Source organism: Callithrix jacchus, chromosome 16 (genome assembly GCF_049354715.1).
Source record: "Callithrix jacchus isolate 240 chromosome 16, calJac240_pri, whole genome shotgun sequence".
Taxonomy (NCBI): domain Eukaryota; kingdom Metazoa; phylum Chordata; class Mammalia; order Primates; family Cebidae; genus Callithrix; species Callithrix jacchus.
The window spans coordinates 95,578,114-95,598,242 of record NC_133517.1 but is presented as its reverse complement, the minus strand read 5'-3'; the positions used below and the strand labels follow the sequence as shown (position 1 = coordinate 95,598,242).

The following is a 20,129-nucleotide window of genomic DNA, read 5'->3' as shown; positions in this document are numbered from 1 at the left end:
AGCTTTAAGTGAGTCATAATCTTTTGTGCTGGTAAAAGGTCTTGCTTTGATATTAATGATTACTGATTGATCAGGATGGTGGTTGCTGAAGACTATGGTGGCTGTGGCAGTTTCTTAAAATAAGTCAACAATGAAATTTGCCAGTTGATTGAGAGATTTCTCTGTAATGTGTCATGATGTTTGATAGCATTTTACCTACCACAGAGCTCCTTCCAAAATTGGAGTAATCCTCTCAAACCCTGCTGCTGCTTTAAGAGCTGAGATTATGAAACATTCTAAACATTTGTTGTCATTTCAACAATGTTCACAGTGTCTTCACCAGGAGTAGTACATTCCATCTCAAGAAGCCACTTTCTTTTCTCACCCATTAGAGGCAACTCTTCATTTGTTCAAGTTTTATTAGAGGTTGCTGCAATTCAGTCACATCTTTAGGCTCTATTTTTTTTCTTTTTTTAATTAAAAAATTTTTAATTTTTAATTAACAATATTGAAATTAGGCCAATTAATAACTCTTCAATGGCCTCTAAACATCCAAGGGAAAGGAAGAGTTGCATGTCTCTCACTTTATATAAAAAGCTAGAAATAATTAAGCTTAATGAGAGGAAGACATTTTGAAAGCCAACATAGGCACAGGCCTTTGGTGCCAAACAGTTGAACTAGTTGCAAATGTTAAAAAAAAAAATTAAAAATTTTTAATTAAAAAAAATTTTTTTAATTTTTTTTTTTTTTATTTCTAATTCTAGTTCTCTTGCTATTTCCACCACATCTGCGGTTACTTCCTCTACTGAAGTCTCGATCCCTTCAAAGTCATTCACAATGGTTGGCCTTCCTCCGATGAGTTGTAAATGTTCTTAATGGCATCTAAAATGGCAAATCCTTTTCAGATGGTTTTCAATTTACTTTGCCCAGGTCTAACAAAAGAATCATGCTTTACGGCAGCTATAATCTTATAAAATGTATTTATTTAATAGTGGAACCTGAAAATCAAATTATTTCTTGGTCCATGAGCTGCAGAATGGATGTTGTGTTAGCAGCCGTTAGAACAACATTATATCCCTGTACATTTCTATTGGAGCTTTTGGGTGACCAGGTGGCATTATCAATGAGCAGTAATATTTTCAAAGAAATTTTTTTTCTGAGAAGTAGATCTCAAAAGTGGGCTTTAAATATTCAGTAGGCCATGCTGGAAACAGATATGCTGCTGTCCAAGCTTTGTTGTTTTATTTATAGAGCACAGGCTGGATAGCTTTAGCATACTTCCTGAGGGTCCTAGGATTTTTGGAATGGTGAGTGAGCATTGGCTTCAATTTAGTCATCAGCCACATTAGCCCCTAAGAAGAAAGTCAGCCTGTTCTTTGAAGCCAGCATTAACTTCTCTTTAGCTATGAAAGTTTTAGATGCCATTTTCTTTCGATTTAGGCTGTTTTTCTGCCTCACAAATTTGTTGTTTATCATAAGCCATCTTCATCAATGATTTCAGCTAGATCTGAATAATTTGCTGCAACTTGTCCATCAGCACTTGCTGCTTTACTCTGCACTTTTATGTAATGGAGATGTCTTTTTTCCCTGAACCTCATGGACTAACCTCTGCTAGCTTCAAATTTTTCTTCTGTAGTTTTTTCACCTCTTTTGGCCTTCATAAAATTACAGGGAGTTAGGGCCTTGCTCTGGATCGGGCTTTGGATTAAAGGAATGTTGTGGTTGGTTTGATCTTATATCAAGACCACTCAAACTTCCTCTATATCAGTATAAGGCTGTTTTACTTTCTTGTCATTCATGTGTTCATTGGAGTAGCACTTTTAATTTTCTTCAATAATTTTTTTTTTTAGCATTTGCAACTAGTTCAACTGTTTGGCACCAAAGGCCTGTGCCTATGTTGGCTTTCAAAATGTCTTCCTCTCATTAAGCTTAATTATTTCTAGCTTTTTATATAAAGTGAGAGACATGCAACTCTTCCTTTCCCTTGGATGTTTAGAGGCCATTGAAGAGTTATTAATTGGCCTAATTTCAATATTGTTATGTCTCAGGGAGTAGAGAGGTTGAAGGAGAGGGAGCGAGATGGAGGAATGGCTAGTCAGAACACACACATTTATCAATTAAGTTCACCATCTTATTATGGGTGCAACTTGTGGGGTCCCCAAACAATTATGATAGTAACATCAAACATCACTGATCACAGATCACCAAAACAGACATAGTAACAACAATAAAGTTTGAAATATTGCAAGAAGTACCAAAATGTGACACAGAGACATTAAGTGACCACATGCTGTTGGAAACATGGTGCTGATAGACTTGCTCAATCCAGAGTTGCCACAAACCTTCAATTTATTAAAAAAAAAACAAAACAGTATCTAGAAAGTGCAATCAAGGGAAGTCCAATAAAACAAGCACATAAAACAAAATATGCCTGTACTTCTAGGGGGTTTCTTAGGGTTCTAACAATGCAGGATCGACCCAATCTAATCAGGGTTGGAAATGACTGGAAACTGTTAAATATGAGCACTCATCTACTTCCACACTCAATATTCAGGCATAGCCCTTCAGGAACCCAAACCAATGTACTGGGAGTTTATCAGAGGCTTTCCTTTCCAATTATCCTTGTACTCCAGTTTTCATTCTCTTAGCTCCTTAAGACTCTCAAAAGTGCTGTAGTCTGTAGCCTCTCAGCCATCTACTTTGAAATTAGCCAACACCCCAAGGGGTAAAGCATCCTCAGATGCTGGGCTTACGTCTCTGAGTTTCCTTCATCTCTTAGATCTTGACCTTAGTACTCTACACTGACTTTTTGGCTCTTAGATACCTTCATGGAGATGTATTTCACACATTTTCAGTCTTTCTGATTGTTTTCAGCAAGAGCGTTGATCTGAATTGCCTAGCCTATCATTGCTAAAAGATGAAGATTCTTTTTAAAACTTTAACTTACTTGGAATGTATTTAATTTGGGGTGAGTTACCCTATTATTGCCAATATCACTCATTAAGTAATATTTTTATAATGATATAAACTATTACCATTATCATGCTATAAATGATTATATAAATATTTGGGACTGTTTCTGGAATTTTTATTCTATTCTGCCTCTCTGTATATTTTTACACCAGAACCAAAAATTATGTCATTCAGTGGTTACAGTCAATTACTGTAATTATGTAACACATCTTAGTAGCTGGTGAAAGAGGACTTCCTTAGTTCTCTTTTTTTTTACAAAATTTTTTTGGAGGATGTTTATACCTTTATTGTTTTGGATAAGTTTTAGACTTTTAATTATATCTATTCCCAAAAATTTCATTAAAAATTTGATGGAAATTTTGTTAAATGTATATATTAATTTGAGAACTCACAATTTTCAGTATTAAGTTTTTAATCCAGCAACAAGGCATAAATCTCAATTTATACACATCTTTTAAAATTTATTCCAACCTGAGGCTAGGGAGCTGAGCTTTCATACTACCAAACCAGTTAATCATAAGATAAGAGTGGCCTGTAGAGGTGCAAACTTCCAGGTACTTCTGGCTCTCTGCATGTGCAGGGAAAGTGTTCTGGTAACCTGAAGGAAGTATTCCAAAGAAAAGTTCATAGTCACAAGTCATTAGAGGTAAACAAAACAAAACAAAACAAAAATTCAAAAAACATGCAAAAACAGCACACAGAAAACAGTCAAAGGGTCTAAGGTGACCTGGTGGAGTCAATAGTGTCTGTTATAGCATGTGTCTATTTTTGGCATGTGTATATTTATCAGTCAAAAAATTTCATAAGTCGTGCTTGTTATTGTTTCTGGAAATCATCCAAGCCTACTCAGAGTGGCTTCTCTAGTGCTGTTCCCTGGGTAAACACCAGATTATTTCAGTTTCCTCCTTCCTTAACTTGGACATTACCTACAAACAACGTACTGTAAACCTTGCTTTGCTGTACTCCAATATCTGTCACTCCTTACATTTTAGTACAACTTTGACTCTACAAGTTCCCCCAAAATGTTTTGAAATACAAAATGATGAAAAAAATACCCAAAAACCAGTCAAGTGGAAATATTGGCAACAATAGAAGAGCATGGGGTTGGGGGGTGGAGGCTGGCAGCTGAAAGAGGGCTGTGGAGGCTGTGACAGATGGGGGTGTCATGAGGTGGGAAGGAGAGGCAAGATAGGACATAAGAATTACAGTGTTTTGCCACACACACACACACACACACACACACACACACACATAACACACATATGAACAGATGAATTCACAAAACCCCACTTAGAGCAGCCCAGAATATGGAAGGCCCAGTTTGAGCCTTTGCTATCATCACTACAGAATTAAATATGTACTGGGGACTCATAGGAAGATTCTTTGAATGAAGGACTAAGAAGTAAGAAGTCTTGTAGGAAAACGTTCATCCAAAGAGAGAGAAGTCAGATTCTTCTAGAGTCAGAAAAGAAGAATGGTTTAAATATAGCACATCTGTCATCGAGCTGTTCTTTTAGCTCAGGATTGAGTCTATGCTCTAAAGGAAGATAATTGTGAGCAAAAACAGAGCCACCTCTTCTCACAAAAGGTAATATGTGACAATGGGAGCACCATCCAGCTCTACATGGTAACCCTTGTAATGAATGAAGGTAAGGGACTTAACAGAGCACATAAGTTTAGGGGCATCTGTCTGCAGTGGGCATAGCTTCAGACCATCAGGGTTCTGGTATATGCTGACTTCTGATACATCTGCAGGAAGCAGGTATCAGGGGCTCCACAAATAGGAGAAGAGGTATCAGCAGCAATGGGAACCCCATGAAGCTTGGGAACATCAAAGACTGTAATGCAGGCATCTCTCCAGGAATCTGGAGCTCTACCGGAGGGGAGGAAGAGAGTGGATGTTGTGTAGCCCATGTCCATGAACACATGTGAGACGCTTGCTGGAAACAGCTGGGAATAGGGTGGAGCCTGACTTTAAAGGAGAGAAGGCTAAAGTGTCTTGTGTTAGTTCAGGTCTCCCAAAAAGTAGACACCAAGTCAGTATTAGATGAGCAAAGCATTTATTGAGGGCACTGCCTGTGAAGGAGAAGAAGGAAGAAGCCAACAAAATTGGGAAAACCATCAGACCATGATGTAGGTCTGACCCCTGTGAAGGAGGGTTAAGTAGGAAGAGTCTCAGACTCTAGCCTCATTTCAAGAAAGTTTCAGCCAGGCTTCTGGGGAGTTCTTCATCCAGCATCTCCTGGTTGAGGAGACCCACGTCCTGCAGGAACAGCACCATGTTCAATCGTTGGCTGGGAACCGACTGTGGGAAACTTGGCCTTTGTACAACCACCAGAGGGACCATGTTGGAGCCATTAGACAACCAATGCTCCCACTGCAGGAGATGAAACAGCACCTCTTCATGTTCTTCACAGTCTCATGCTAGCAGAGGGGACCCAAAGAGAGATCTACTTGTTATAGTTTGTGAAGTCACATTTTGGACCCTGGGTGTGCTGATCTAGATGAAGAAACGGTTTACAAATGGTTAAACTTTTTGAACTTAGTTACACTTCTCGAGTAGGGTATATTAGAATGCATCAAAGAGGTCCTGGAATTGCCAACAGCTTGTGCAGAGGTCATCAGAATACCATTTTTCTGGCCTCAGTATATTGAAAGATAGTAGATTGCTTATTTTTGTCTAAATGTACATATATTGGCTAGGGAGACAAAGGTGAGGATATATGAAAGAACCCAGGTAACAGATGGGAAGCAATCAACACCCCCGTACTCCAGCCACTCAGAAATGCCAAGGGTCTGAAAGTAGTCTGAGGATTTAAAAGTTGTCTAAATAACAGAAAAGCTGCTCAGCATGTCCAAGATTCCAGAACACTGGTGACCCCTCTCCTAGAAAGGATTTTAATGGACTGAAAACCTGGCCAATATGCATTTATGATGACGCCATTTGTCAGTACTGTCAATTCAAGAATTATTTGTTCAACTGGTGCTTCGGCCACAGCAGGTTGAGCATGTTTACCAACACTCAGCACCCTGAGGGTTACCCCTGGAAAGTGAGAGAGGTAAATATAGGGCAGGTAAAAGGAAGTGCCCAGGTGGTGGCAACTTCCTGAACTTGTCATGACAAGAGGTGATGATAGCCAAAAACATAAACAGCAACTCTATTAAAAAGTTTAGATAAATTTGTGCCTGATAGATCACTAGCTGTGATTTAAAAGTGTTCTTCTTTAATCTTTTGAGGGTGATATCAGAGAGATTACCCTGTTTGTCCCACAGCATAGTCTACTGGAGCCTTGTAAAAGCCAGATTGCTGGATCAGATGTACAGTGGCTCTAATTTAATGATTCTCAAGGGAATGAATGAATGTGAGGAAATTCTAAGGCAGCCATTAACTTCTGTGGTTGTACTAGGCTTAGCTCATCACACTTTTATTGGTGGTGCAGGGCTCCTCCGCCAAGAAGACAATGCCATAAGCACTGCCCAGAGATCTTTACCTGCTTAGCTCTAGGGCCCTTCTCTTTTATGCTAGGTGTTGAAGCCGAGGCTGGAGAATGTGGAAGAACTAAGGTTGTCTAAACCCATTCCCAACTCAAAGAAGTAAGTAGCTCTGGTTGAAGTGACGGGGTTTGAGGGCTGAGTGGAAAGAGCAGGTGACCCATGTCCATCCTCCTTCTCTGTCCCAACTAAAATCTCTGAGGCCCTCTTCAGGGCATGATGTGAGAACCGCTGTGGCCAAGGAAATCAATGTACTTAGAGTTGGACTAGATGATGAATCCTTCCAGCCCTAGGACTGCATAGTTGGCTCTGTGACTGCTATCACATATGTCAGTCAGAGAACTCTGGTAAACACAGGTAAACCTTTCTAGAAGGCAGCTTGGTGACCTGGATAGAACATGAGCTGTGAAGTCAGAAGGCTTGGGCTCTAGTCTGGGTTCTGACATTTACCAGCTGTGTGATTTTGGCAAATAACTTCTTCTAGCATTTTAAATTGGGAGAATAACATCCACCCCAAATAATTGCTGGGAAGATTCGCCCACATGGGTGTCTTGGCAGAGACAGGACAGACCTGTACACACACACACACACACGCACACACAGACACACACACATGCACACACACGCACACACACAGACACACATGCGCACACACACACAGACACACGCACACACACAGACACACACACAGACACACACACGCGCACACACACAGACACACACGCGCGCACACACACAGACACGCACACACGCACGCACACGCACGCACGCACACACACGCATGCAGGCACACGCGCACACACACACGCACACACACACACGCGCGCACACACACATACACACAGACACATTTTCCAGGAGCTCCTGTCTGGTTTCTGACACTCTTTTGTATCTTGGCTCCCCACATTCCCCTCAGGGCTTCTGCCTTTGACCACCCACTTGGTGTATACCATTGGAGCCCAATATCACTGGGTCCTGGAGACAAAAGCCTCATGGTCACCCTTTGACTCAAACTACAACCATGGGTGTAAGGCACCAGGACACTCCTCAGACTGGCCTTGCAGGACTCTGGCTGCTAAGGCAGAGAGCGGTGGGAGTCTCCAGGTCCCAAGACCCTCTTGGTTTCTGGCCTAGCTCAGAGTTGGCTTTTCTGCTGGAACTTGGGTTCTGAGCCTTCCCAAAGCTGAGAGAACATGCAGTGGCTTCACGCTCCACATTCCAAGTCTTTCTGCCAGTTAGATCCAAGAAGCTGAATTCTTCATCCCAAATAAGCACTGGGTCTGAGCACAAGCCACTGGGGGAAATCTGCAGAGAATGACATGCACAGAGAAGTCCAGACATTAGCTGGGACCCAAGGGTAAGAAGACAGATTAGGCTCACTCCAAAGGAGTCATGGCTGCACAGAATAAAAGGAAAAGGCACCAAGGAGAATCCACTCCTCCAGCCAGGCATGATGGCATGCACCTGTAGTCCTAGTTACTCAGGAGACTGAGGTGTGAAAATCCCTTCAGCCCAGAAGCTCAAGGCTACAGTGAGCTATGATCATCTTATTACACTCCAAACTGGGTGAAAGAGCAAGATGCTGTCTCTAAAAGATAAATTTTAAAAAAGAGAGAAAATCCACTCCAGCTAAGCCTGGAAGGCAACAGAACTTAAGGAGGAAAGAGCAGTGGCCCGCGAGTAGGGAAAGCTAAGCTCCTATCTAGGCTTGACTAGAATCCAGCTGTGAATTACAGCTTCCTGATTTCCTCATCAGCAAAATGAAGAGCCGAGAAGAAGTGATTCTGATAGGAATCAACCTACGAATAGAGGACCCTGAATTTTCTGCATTATTTATTCTCTAGTGTCCCACCCATACAGGCACATGGGAAAATGGATGGAAAGCCAAGTCTACCAATCTGGCTGACCTGGCAGAAGTGATCTTTAGTTCTGAAATCTAGTGGAAACAACACCTTGGACTTATCACAAAATGTATGCTAAATAGGGCACCACTGAAACCTCCAGTGCATGTTTTTGTAATTCCTTAATCTCAGCAGACTGGCTCCCTTCTGATCATTGCGGAGGAGTCAGCAGGCATGAAAGGGTGCAGGACAGCGAGTAATACAGAGAGCAGGTTTGTCAAGCCCATCAGAGTGGAACTGGGTCGTTTAATCTGGGAATATTAGACAAGCAAACAGATCTGTTAATGGCAGGAAACAGCATGGGTTCCACACACTAAGAAAGGCGATCGGGCCAGATACGAAGGCTCCCTCTCCTCCTCAGAGTCAGTGGCTTCTGCCTAATTGTTGACAAAGATGAGACTAGCATTTACCTATATGACCTGGAACATGAGGCAGTATGGCAGCAGTGAGTTACACATGTTGAGAAGCCTGACAGCAAACGAGAATAACAGAATTTAGCAGAAAGAAGGTGAGCAAACAAGAAGCAGGAACCCCAGCGGTTCTGAAGTCGGGAATCCATGCAGCACCTTCTGGGCTTGCCTGGAGGGTTTTGGGGCAGGCAGGGTTGGCCCTGGGGTTCTTCTCAGTAGTGTCTCCTGGCCTTTCTAATGTGTATGAGGAACTTCACTGGATCAAATCATTTCTATTTTGATCTTTTTTTTTTCTTTTTGACAGAGTCTCACCCTGTCACCCAGGCTGGAGTGCAGTGGTGCAATCTCAGCACACTGCAACCTCCACCTCCCGGGCTCAAGTGATTCTCCTGCTTAGTCTCCCAAGTAGCTGGGACTTCAGGCGCGTGTCACCATGCCCGGCTAATTTTTTGTATTTTTAGTAGAGATGAGTTTTCACTGTATTAGCCAGAATGGTCTTGATCTGACCTCGTGATCTGCCTGCCTCAGCCTCCCAAAATGCTGGGATTACAGGCATGAGTCACCATGCCAGGCCATGAAAACATTTTATATTCTGTGTACCACATAAGCATCTTATATCAGGCTTACTGTGTTGAAGGCTGTGTTCAGAAGATTTCTAATGGCAGAACCAACCAATCAATAATGATGATGCTGCTGGATGATAATGATATCCAAGTGCTGGAAACTCTTCAAAGCATGGTAAGCACATTTTCTCATTTCATCCTCACAACAATCCCTTGGGGTAACTATTATCACTGCTCTACAGTAGAAAAATTGAAGCTCAACGAAGCCTCAGGTTACAAGGCTACTCGGAGGTGAAGCTGGGACTCCATCCCACAACTGTTTGCACCCAAATCCATGCTGTCAGTTAATATGCCATACAGTGCAGCCAGCAGTGAACAGAAGACATTTAATGAGCACTCATTAATGACCAACATCTCTCAAGCACTTTACCTCTAAAACCTCATTTCAATACAGCAGTCCACAAAGGCGGTGCCGTTATTATTGTCTTTGTTACTGGCATTACAGGAGAAGACACGGAGGCTTGAGAGGTTTAGCAAGCTGTCCAACTTTACATGGCAATGCAAGTAGTAGCTTTTGGATGCAACTCTGGGCAGCCTGTCATCGAGTTAAACTGAGGCAGTAATGTTCTGACTCTCACTGACTCCGCAGCACCCATATCGTGTGTTGTAAATGATTGGATTTCCCAGGGTAAATCTTATTTGGCATGTTTAGTTTTATTTTATTTTATTTCATTTCATTTTTCTGAGACAGTGTCTTGCTCTGTTGCCCAGGCTGGAGTGCAGTGGTGCTATCTCAGCTCACTCAACCTTTGCCTCCCGGATTCAGGTGATTCTCCTGCCTCAGCCTCTGGAGCAGCTGGGAGTACCTGGCACCAAGCATCACACCTGGCTCATTTTCGTATTTTCAGTAGAGATGGCTTTCACCATTTGGCCAGGCTGGTCTTGAACTCCTGACCTCAAGTGACGCTACCGCCTCAGCCTCCCATAGTGCTGGGATTGAGATTCCAGGCCCTTCCCACAGGGATAATGTTTAGTACCTCATGGATTGCCAACAGTTTGGACATTGGAGCGGTTTCATCTAGTCCCATTTATACTTCAGTATGGAATATTTACTAGGCACTACCAGTAACTTCCCAGGCAAAGGCAATCCACCCTGTGTAAACTGAATGGTGAGGAGCTTTATTCCTGCATGGGTCTTTATCTAAACTTTCCAAAACTGCCATGTTGCCAATGCAACATTTATTTTGCTCCTATTTAACCTCCTGTCAGGAGGTTAGTAAGGACCAGCATCAGAGCAATGCTGACTATTCTAAATTGAGCCTCTGTGTCATAAAGGGCATTAGGATTTCCTAACACTGGAACTCCATCTGATGAATGTTCTAATCTAGTCCAGACTTCCTGTCCCCAAACGTTGCACTGCCTCACCCCTTCCAGATCTGCACTTTTGAAAAGACCCACTAAAGCGTTTCCACCTTCATTTCCTTCGGCAATTGTGGAGGTAGGCTTCCTGGAGTGTTATCAGTCTGAAGAATCTCGAGCCGTTTCTGCCGTCATCGACCCACTTCCCAAATCCTCCTCACCAACCCATCGTCATCTGATTCCAGATTAAGAAAAGATCAGTTCTTCCTCACAAATAATGCAGGGTGCTGGAAGGTTTCATGATGCTTTGTCCTTATCTGTTGTAGAACACATTATCCTTTGGCATTTGAGGAAAAAATTACTTTTTCATCCTTAATCTTGGCTTATTATTCATTGTTTTTGTTCCTTTGGATGCTTCAAAATGGCTATTTGCCTCTTTCTTCCTCTAACTATGCCTTGTCTTTAAGAACCAGGACCTTGGCCAAGCCAGTTCACTCAGCATCAATTTCCTTATCTGTCAAGCAGTTGGACAAGACCAGGGGCCAGCAACCTTTTACTGGAAAGGGCCAGATTGTGAGTATTTTAGGCCTCTGGGCCGCATTATAGGCTTGTCTCCATGGCAACTGCTGAACACTGCCATTGTCGTGTCAAAGCAGCCGCAGACAATACACAAGCAAGCAAGCATGGCTGCGTTCCAGTTCAACTTTATTTATGGAAGCTCAAGTTTCAATTTCACATCATTTTTAAGTTTCTTGAAATACTGTTTTTTTTCCCCAGCCACTAAAACTTGTAAAAAAGCCATTCCTAGTGTGTGAAATATACAAAATCAGGCAGTGGTCCAGATTTGGCCTTGGACAAGATTATTCTAAATTTCCTCCTTTTTCAAAGTATCATGAGACTCCAGAGCTAGAGGGGGGCCTTAGAAATGGGCAAACACGGTCACCTTGTGAGCCACAGAAGGAAACGGTAACTCAGAAAAGCGAAGTGACTGATGCACACCTATGTAGCTGGCAGGGCAGTGGAAGCTGAAATCAGGCCAAGAGGCTGACAATAAAGAGTGTAAGACAGTGCCTGCAGATGTCAGCACTTACGCTGGGCTCCATTTATTAGCAGAATGAGATCATTTTAGAGTTACAAGTTTGGGAATGACTCTACTCCTGCCTCGAAATAGCATTTTATGTCCTAGTACTTCAGTAAAAACATGATTGCGAGCATTTTATTTGAATGAACATAGAAACTCCTCACTTCAGTAAAACTCCAAAGAATTTTTGTTGTGTATGCTTTTTTTGTTATGATTAAGACCAAATTAGACAACAGCTTAAATCAAGCGAGTGCAATTTACAGAAGCCCAACGTTTTTTAGGCTAGTCAAGTGATACAGAAAACCAACATTTGTGACACATGAACTAAAAAAATTTAAGTAAATTTCTCTTGAAAATTAGGGGCGATGAATTGGACTAAAATATTAGATGGAAGAGTAATCACACACACATACACACTCATGCACTCACATACACACACATACACTCACACACACACATGCACACTCACTCATACACAGCCACACATACACACATTCAGCCACACACACACACTCACATACACAAATACATACACACTCACATACGCACATGCACACTCACACACTCATACACAGCCATACATAGACTCATATAACACACACACATTCATACACAGCCACACATACATACCTCACATACACATGTACACACACACACACACACATACACACACACACACAGAAGGAAACATTTCTTCCCCCTTCAGAGATTGGTAAAATTAACATGAATAAATTGAAAAGTAGGTGAGCATGGTGCAGTGCAAGCCACCTCTATTCCCCCAGAAGCCCTACAAGGCATTAGTGATCAATACTTTGCTTTTTGCAACAAGATGGAGTCCATCACAGTGCAGGCACCTTAAACTATGAGGCTCCATTTGAAAATCTATCAGTCACCATCCAAATGGATTGACCAGGAAATAAGATAGATAATTGCAAAAGTCTGCTTTCCGCCCCATCCCTTTTGCTTGCTAAAAATAAAGTGTTTTGGAGAGGAGTTTGTGTGTGTGTGTGTGTGTGTGTTGCTGTGGGAGTCAGTCAGCTGCTTTAAAAATGCAGTGCTCTCCCTTCCATTTTGGTGACCAAAAGGGTGGGAAGCAGAAATTGGAGACAAGAAGGAACTTCATAAAAACAGCCCATCCAAACAAGGTTTAGTATGGTGGTGGAAGGAGGAGGAGATCACCCAGAAAAAGACAGTTCTGGAAACTCCCATCTGGAACTTGGTTTATACTTCTTGAATATTCACACTGTTTCTGTAGTTTCTTAACTTCCAGGTGAAGCTAAGAAACTACAGCAGCCAACTCTGGCAAGCACTGTCTAGGGATCCAGGGAGAGAGTTATTGCAAAGAGAAAGATGAGAGATGCCTTGTGTAGCTTTTCAGATGGACCACATCTTCTCATATCATCATGCAAGCTCACGCTCCTTCCTGAACCCTTTCTGAGCCTTCTGCACTCACACCTGGGAAGAAAGGGGATTGGACGGTCCAGCAAAAACAGCCACAAATGATGCACGGTAAGGCCTCTACCTACCAGAGAAGAAGGCAGCCGCATAACTAGTCAGGCTCTTGTGATTCAGGGATTCTGCAAGATGCACTAAAGCTCCCAGCCAAGAGTCCAGGATCCACTTTGCTTTGTGGAATCCGCAGCCTGCAGGTTGCTGAACCATTTTCCCCTGCTCCCCAAACTTTGCAGGAGCTTGAGTCTTCATCACGCAAAAGAAAAAGGTTCCTGCTTTGCGCTTTGAAGAGAAATAAACGGCTTAGCTTTCCTTCTAGGATAAAGAAGATTTGGACTTGGTCAGTCAGCTCTAATATAGTGGCACACCTTCCCTGTTCCCCTAACTACACCCACCATGCAGTCCATTCCCAAAAAGGAGAGTCTAGGCATTGCACATCCACTGATAGAAAAGTCCTGTGCTTTCTCACTTTCTGCTCGCCTAACTCTGTTCTTGCACATATTGAATTCCTAACCTCTGTATTGTCTTCCTTTTTCTACCCACTTCTAATCTTTAGACCTTTGTTCATGTTAGTTTATTCACTTATTATTTATTTCTGCCAGCAATATGTGTAAGTGCTGTGCCAGAGGTATAGGTGATGGAGGACAAAACAAAGGAGGTTCCTGTGCTCTTACTATTTACAGTCTAGCAAGGACGAAGATAGTCAATGAAGAATTATCCAGGCACATACAGCCTTCTGATGTGGTAAGTGCTGTGAAGCCTAGTAGCTTGCTAAGTATGAATAGAAAGCCCATTAGTGCCAGGCTGAGGACAAACTGGGAACATAAAAGAGCCCCTTCTCCCATCCCTATTTTCATGGAAACAGACCTCTAATCAAACAATCATGCTCATGAATGGTACAATCTGAGTATGTAACAGGGGAGCTTAACATACACCTGAGAGTCACTGGGTGACTTCTGGGAGGAAGTGGCACTGAAGCAGAGACCTGCGGTCAAGGTCAGGTAAGAGGTGATGCAACCCTGCTAACTCTTTTGGCTTCTCTTCCGTGTCCCACCAGCAGGGTGACTCCGGGCACCTCTCTACGGCTGTGATTTCTGCACCTGCCTTTTGCCTTTATCTGGTCTTGCCAAGAGACCGCATAGACTACTCCAGACTCTCCTGGGATTCACGAAGACATCAGCCTACCTGACCAGCATCCCTGGCCCCTGACAGTGGATACTGATAGGTGGGACTGCTGTGGCTTTGCTTACCACCTAGCATGGGTCCTGCACACAGTACCACTCGCTAAATAGCAATATTGAAATATAAAGTCATTAATTTCAGTTTATTTGATAACTGGTTCCAGTCGTCTGGGGGTGGGGCCTCTTTTCAGTTTATTCCCACATTCTTTTGCTACCTAGGAAGAACTTCCTGTTAACATGCTGCGACCTGCCTTAGTTATTACTATCCACAAACACAAGGCCAATCATTGTATTATATTTTAGCTCTGGGGTGGGAGTCTCATTCATTTGGTGAACCTGAACCCCGTAGCAGTCAATTCTTCCTTGGCCTCTGTTGAAGCTGGAGGAACAATGGGGCTCCATTGGTCTGTTTGTAACAGTAGAAAGGTCAGGGACGGAGCAGGTGCACAGAAGCAGGGCTGCTCACTCAGGGCAGAGCTTAGGAGACGAGTCCTCCCTCCCCCATCGCTGTTTATTCTTTTCAGTTCTCGTTTGCCTGAAGCATTGGCTGAGCTCAGTGAGCTAAGAAAAGTATTGAGCCAGAGGAACACAAAGTTCTTGCTCCAGTTGCCCCAGCAGGTCTCTGAGCAAGCCATTTAATGACCTGTTGTACCTCACTGTGAAAGAAGAGTCGCAGGACAACCTTTAAACCAGCCTCCCTGGGAGGTGGAGGGGAATCCTCATTAAGGTAATTTAGAAGTATTTAGCGAAGATTAAGTTCGGGGTCAGTGCTCAGTGTGGTTCCTAATAAAACCCTTGGCGCTTTGAGGAAGAGCAATGCCGAGGGAGAGAGCAGGCACAAGAGAGGACCAGGAAGGGGCAGGGCCTGCCATGGGAGCTGGCCATGTGTGCCCAGCCTTTTCTTCCGTTTCAGAGATTTCATGGTAGAGTTCCTGCAATGGGAACAGGCTGAAAAATCTGATCATGCTCTAGTGGTCACCGAGTTCTCATCTTGGGCTTTAATGTGGGACTGTAATTGGTGTCTCTGGCCAGAAGGTAGGTGTCCCTTTTTTTTTAGACAAAGTCTCCATCTGTTGCCCAGGCTGGAGTAAAATGGTGTCATCTTGGCTCACTGCAACCTCCGCCTTGTGGGTTCAAGCAATTCTCTGCCTCAGCCTCCTGAGTAGCTGGGATTACAGGCATGGGCCACCACGCCTGGCTAATTTTTGTATTTTTATTAGAGACGGGGTTTCACCATCTTGGCCAGGCTCATCCTGAAGTGACCACTTGATCCACCCGCCTCAGCCTCCCAAGGTGCTGGGATTGCCAGCATGTGCCACCATACCCAGCCTTGTTTGATTTTAACTACTTCCTCTGGTGGCCTTCTTTGGCCCCAAGTCTTGAGTGAGTATTTTCTTCCTTTTAGACATAAACTCTGTGATAACTTGGGGACATCCCAGAAGCCACCCCAGCTGCTCAGGTGTGAGCTTCAGGAAGAAGAATTGTATTAAATTGTATACATAATATGGCCACATTTTAGAATTAAAATAGAGAAAATTAGGGGGAAACACACATGATCCCATTAACCTAACACGTTATTATTATTACCACTTTGATAATCATATTTTTCCCATCTTTTTCCTAAATGTGTTTTGGTTTTTTTTTTTTTTTTTCTTTTTTAGAAACGGACTTTCACTGTGTTGCCCAGACTGGAGTGCAGTGGCTATTGACAGGTGCGACTGCATGACTGCTCAGCATGAGAATTACGACCTTCTCCAATTCCAACCTGGACAGGTTCACCACTCCTTAGACAATCTGGTGGTCCCTTGTCCCTGGGAGGTCACCATATTGATGCCATACTTAATGCAGACACCAGATAGGTATAGCTCACTACAGCCCAGAACACCTAGGCTCAAGCACCCCTCCTGCCTCGGCCTCCTGAGTAGCTGGAACTACAGGAGCACACCACCAAACTCAGTCCAAATGCATTTTTTTTTTTTTTTGAGATGATTCTCGCTCTGTCACCAGGCTTGAGTGCAGTGGCGTGATCTTGGCTCACTGCAGCCTCCAACTAACTCCCTGGTTCAAGCAATTCTCCTGCCTTAGCCCCCTGAGTAGCTGGGATTACAGGCACACACCATCACGCCCAGCTAATTTTTGTATTTTTAGTAGAGACGGGGTTTCACTATGTTGGCCAGGATGGTCTCGATCTCCTGACCTTGTGATCTGCCTGCCTCGGCCTCCCGAGCAAATGCATGTTTTTTTACAAAGCTGTAATAATGGGCATTAACATCAGTGTCCTGTTTTAGTTTATGTTTATCTAGTCTTCATAGTATCTATTTGAAGTCTAGATAATATTTATTTAAAAATAGATTGGATTTATCTTAATTGTTCCTTAGATTTTACATTTCTTTGCATCCAGTCTTTTCCCAGTGGACTGGCACTAGACAGATCAGTGTTGTCAAGATCCATGGTACAGGTCTAGGAAAAGGCCTGAGTCACACGGCAGGGCAGCTCTCTTTGCTGAAGCTGGCTCATATCAAGGGTATCTTCTGGGGCATCTGGCCTGAAGCTAATTGCATGTCAATCAGGCAATGCTCCGTATCATAGGTAAGATTCTGGTTGCAAAAATCAGTATCTCGGTAGAGTTAAATTTAGCAAGAAAGGGACATTTGTAGTAAAGACAAAGGGGTGTTTGATGGCATAGAAGATGGTCTACAGGCAGGCCTCAGGGAGGCCTTGGACTTGCAAAACCATTTCTCCTTTGTACACACATCTGCTTCGTGCTCTCTCCTCTTCACTGAATATACGGTGGGTGGAAAGTGGCCACTCCTTAGTACCTGGGTTCAAATCACCATTCAAGAGACATTCCTGGATTGACCTCTGACTCCTTTTTTTTGAGACAGTGTCTCACTCATCACCAGGTGCCAGGCTAGAGTGCAGTGGCGTGACCTCGGCTCACTGCAACCTTCGCCTCCCGGATTCAAGCAATTCTCCTGCCTCAGCCTCCCGAGTACCTGACTGGACCACTGACCCTTAATCTCTACTGCAAATTCCAGGGATAGATAATCTAATGGCCTCATTTGCAACTAGTATATATATATACACACATTCTCAAGGACATGACTCCTGAAACTCTCCCCTCCCTCTCTTGCATCTCAATTTCCTAAATCATTCATGTCATTTTGTTTGTCAGCAAACATGTTCTAGTATCTTCCAACTTAAAGCAAGTAACGAACTACCCTTGGCCCCATGCCTCTTTCCATTTAACACCCAATCTCTCTGCTCCTTTTTGTTGGCCTCAAACATTTCAAGAGAATTGTCTGTATTGCTGTCTTCATTTCCTCATCCTTCCTTCTCTTCTCAGCCTTTCTAGTTGGATTTGCATTCTCCCAGTTCCACTAAAATTTCTCTGGTTAAGATCACAATGACCTCCATCTGCCACATCTATATCCTCCTCTAACCCAGCCTTTCAGAAATATCCCATATGGTTGGCTATTCCTTTCTTGAAGCATTCTTTTCTCTTGGACTTGAGGATACCCTGTATACCAGATGCTCTGGTGTGCTACCCAGATCCCTGCTGCAGGACTAAGGAACTCATTGCTCTGGCTGCCAGTAATGTTGGTAGCTGACAGCTCAGGGCTAAGTCTATCTCCAGAAATTGCCCTCAGATGGAGGAAGGTGACTTGACTAAACTTATGCCCCCATTGCAAGGATAGCCTGCATCCAAGGACTGGTTGGTACCGAGGTATGAGGTCCAGCTTCCCCATCTCAGTTTGGGACCATTGTAAAGGATCATGCCAGTTCCAGAGCTGCCTGTTGGGCAGGCTGAGGCTCCACTATAAAGGGATCACATTTCAAGCCTCTCTCTCTGCCCATCCTGCTCCCCTTACTTCCTTATAGATGCTGCTTCTGTGGCCTTCCCAAATCTCTCTCTCAAACTTTGTTTCCAGGAACCTGCCCTAAGATGCTGAAGTCTCCTGGGTTTCCTGCAGCCTCGTTTTTTGTTACCTGAATGTCTCACAAGTTTATTTAACTGATTTTTTTTTTCTCTCTCAACAACCTTAAAATACCTCTTACATTTTTTTAAATTTGACTTTATATTTTGGCCAACTTCGGTTCACAGAAAAATTGAGCAGAAGGTACAGAGATACCCCGTCTGCCCCCACCCCCACACAGGCTCAGCATCTCCCATTGTCAGCATTCCCCACCAAGTGGTACAGTTGTTGCAATCAATGAACCTGCATTAGCACGTCATTATCACCCAGAGTCCCTAGTTTACATTAGGGCTTACTGTTGGTGTGCAATCTATGGGTTTGGGCAAATGTACCATGGCATGTATCCATTATGAAATTACGATAAAAAGTATTTTTATTGTGCTAAAAATCATCTGCCCTCTGCCTATTCATCCCTCCCTCCCCTAACCTTTAGCAACCACTGATCTTTTTATTCTCCCCAGTTTGGCCTTTTCCAGACTGTCATACAATTGAAATTGTACAGTATACAGCCTTTTCACATTGTCGTCTTTCCCTTAGTAATACACATTGAAGTTTTCTTCATGTCTTCTCATGAAAATACATTTTTCTTTCTCCCCTTCACTCCTGCTGTTCTCCACCTTCTTTTCTGTGTATTTACAGGTGTTATACAGGTGCTAAACAGAGAACTGATAAGATAGTGGTCCCACTCCCTAATGGTTTTTTTTAAAGAAACAACCACACTTTCAAATGGCTGTGTTCAAGTTTTCTAAAATCTAAGGGAGCAGGAAATTGCAGAATGGATTTTATCCACTGGGTCATGTGAAATCAATGCAGCAGCAACTCACTCATTTATTCTTCCATAATTAAGTCAATAGAATTTGCCCATGGGTGCAAATCTGAAGACTTGATATACCAATCAAACCATAATTGTAAAATCATTTACGTATTGTGCTATTATTTTGCTGTAGGTACATTTCATTCTTTCTCTTGACTCAACTCTAAAATAAAGAAGTAAAAGACTAGATGTTTGGATTCTCCATAGCTATGAACTTCTCACTGGGGAAGCGGGTAGTAGAGCATTTTTTCACGAAGAGCTTCATCACCTGAGACATCAAGAGGAAATTGGATTCCCAGACAGCTATGTGCAAATGAGATCACCTAGAAAATCAGAAATTACATAATGAAGGTTTTGTATCTTGTTGCATGTTAAATGTACATACACAACCAATGTTAGTCTCTTAGTTTTGACAACATACCATGGATAGGTAAGATGCTAACATTAGGAGAAGCTGGATGAAGAGTATAGGGGGCCTCTCTGCATCACCTTTGTGACTTTCCTGCAAATCTAAAATTGAGAGTTTAAACAATACACTTTCATAGATAAACTCAATTTGATTTGTAAGCTGCTGAGAGAATGTACCTCAGTGATGTTGAAATCGGGCATCTGCTGACTTCAGCCCTTCAGGGGCTAATGGTGAGCACTGAAGTCAGAGAAAAGGCCTTCAAGCAGTTAAAAGCTTTCATAAACGGTCTCATAAATAAGGCAGAACTATCCAGGCCCGCTGGCAGCAGCTGTGCATGAAAATACTGAAAAGACTGGAAGCCGCTGAGAAACACAGATTACAGCACAGATGTTTGGGGAACATTTGGTATAGGGGTGAACAATCCTATATACTTCACATGAGATTGAATCGTAGTACATTTCAACGGAGGGCATTCATAACGATGTTCTTGGATGACAAAGAAAGGTTAAAGCTATTTTTGGCTTAAGCAAGAAATAAT

At 42.9% G+C, this 20,129-nt stretch overlaps 1 long non-coding RNA gene across 2 annotated transcripts; it reads left to right on the top strand.

Annotated features, from left to right (window-relative positions):
* The first annotated feature begins 10,707 nt into the window (after window positions 1-10,707).
* Window positions 10,708-19,911, top strand: LOC118148478 (uncharacterized). 2 transcript variants are annotated; one of them, XR_004735300.3, is made up of 8 exons: window positions 10,708-10,816; window positions 11,145-11,250; window positions 13,129-13,267; window positions 13,894-13,954; window positions 14,268-14,435; window positions 14,916-15,774; window positions 16,053-16,103; window positions 17,277-19,911. It is a non-coding gene; the product is annotated as an uncharacterized LOC118148478 (long non-coding RNA). The 2 variants fall into 2 exon arrangements; XR_004735299.3 differs by having other exon boundaries at window positions 13,813-13,954.
* Window positions 19,912-20,129: the final 218 nt, after the last annotated feature.